The following is a 2,185-nucleotide window of genomic DNA, read 5'->3' as shown; positions in this document are numbered from 1 at the left end:
AAGACTCCGTCTCAAAAAAAAAAAAAAAAAAAAAAAAAATTATGATAGTAAAACACTGTATGATAAAATACTACAGGGCCATTCTGCAGTACTCTATCATGACACAGGGAAATAGTTATGATCTATTACAAAGTGGGGTGAAAAAAGGCAGAACATCTCTCTCTTTATGAACATGACTTCTTCAGCAAGACAGGCATTCTGGGACACTTACTACAATATTAACTGGATCCTCCCAGGGTTTCAGATGCAGGTGGTGTCCTATTTCTTTTTGCTTTTCTACTTTACCCATTATTAATGAACACGTGTTATATTTTTATTCATTTTCTTAATAAAGACAAGATCTCAGGCTGGGCGCAGTGGCTCACTCTTGTAATCCCAGCACTTTGGGAGGCTGAGGTGGGTGGATCACGAGGTCAGGAGTTCAACACCAGCCTGGCCAACAAGGTGAAACCCTCCCACCCCCGACCCTACTAAAAAACTACAAAAATTAGCTGGGCATGGTGGCATGCACCTGTAGTCCCAGCTACTGGGAAGGTTGAGGCAGGAGAATCACTTGAAAGGGGAAGCAGAGGCTGCAGTGAGCTGAGACTGCACCACTACACTCCAGCCTGGGGAGAGAGCGAGACTCTGTCTCAGAAAAAAAAAAAGAGAGACAGAGACAAGATCTCATCATGCTGCCCAGGCTGGTCTCGAACTCCTGAGCTCACGTGATCCTCCTGCCTCAGCTTCCCTAAGTGCTAGGATTACAGGTGTGAGCTACCATACCTGGCCTATTTGTGATTTTTTAAAAGCTCAAAATTCATATATATATATGCAAGACAAGTCACTAGAAATAGTTTTGCTCAATGCCTAAGTTGTACTTATCATCAAAAAAGTAAAGATACTGGCAGTGGCTCACACTGTATAATCTCAGCACTTTAGGAGGCTGAGGCAAGAGGATCGCTTGAGCCAGGAAGTTCAAGACCAGCCTGGGCAACATAACAAGGGTCTCTACAAAAACAAACAAAAAAATTAAAGACACCTTTCCTTACTTACTCCCATATTATAAATGGGATAATAAACTTCTGATTCAAGAAAAATAGGGGCTTTGTCCATCCTCCTAATTACATGAAGATCTAAGGAGTAATGCCCCAATTTACATTCCTGGCAAAGTGACAAACTTAAAAAAACACTCCCATGGCAACTATCGGTGCTAATAAGTCAAGCTTGGTTAACATAAATGGTTCTATTTTTCCCTTCATAAACTGTGCCTTTGCGTGTGAACAAGCATTGTTGACCTTCAACTAAGCTGAAAAGCCTATTTTATGTCTGTTAGCCCCAAAACTTTCTAAACCTCTGCAAAATGTCTAGGAGTGATCACGATTAGATAATAACCAGATTAAAGTAACTAGAGGTCAGAATTGTGAACTCAAAAGGAGGACGACCTAGAAACGGCTAAGCCTGGGCAGGCTGCGTCTCCCCAGCACCCTGCCGAAAGACAGTGCTCAATGAAGGGGGCGGAAAGAATGAACACAAGGTGCTTAGAAATCCTGCAACCCGGCTCACCACTGGCAATGGAAGGCGTAGAGGGGAAACAGAGTCTTGAAACAGAGTCTTACACCCAGTTGGAGGCAGCCCCAGAACCAGAACCCATACTGGTCTCATTTCTCCTAGGGACGGTTAAAGGGAAAATGCCAAGATATGCACACAGGGCATGTGTAGTACCTATTCTGAGCTGTGCTGAGCCAGATGCTATGAAGCTACACACATTAAGCCACCCTCCACAACCTCAAGGAGCCAACAAGACTAGCAAGCCCCTCAAACCTAGCTAGGACAAGTGCTTCCCAAGAGCTGGAATACAAAGAGATGCCGGTTTTTAAACAAGAGGCCTACAGGATAAAATTAGAGTTATTTAAGGCTATTATCTAAGTATAATGCAAAAGTCTCCAATTTAATACTACTGGAGCAAAACTAAGAAATTGCTGCAAAGGGCTGGGCGCGGGAGCTCACGTCTGTAATCTCAGTACTTTGGGAGGTGGAGGCAGGCGATCACGAGGTCAGGAGTTTGAGACCAGCCTGGCCAACATGGCAAAATCCTGTCTCTACTAAAAACACAAAAATTAGCTGAGCTTGGTGGCGTGTACCTGTAATCCCAGCTACTCAGGAGGCTGAGGCAGGAGAATTGCTTGAAACCGGGAGGCGGAGG

The sequence above is a fragment of the Colobus angolensis genome, unplaced genomic scaffold (genome assembly GCF_000951035.1).
Source record: "Colobus angolensis palliatus isolate OR3802 unplaced genomic scaffold, Cang.pa_1.0 Scaffold197, whole genome shotgun sequence".
Classification (NCBI taxonomy): domain Eukaryota; kingdom Metazoa; phylum Chordata; class Mammalia; order Primates; family Cercopithecidae; genus Colobus; species Colobus angolensis.
This window is presented reverse-complemented; position numbering follows the sequence as displayed.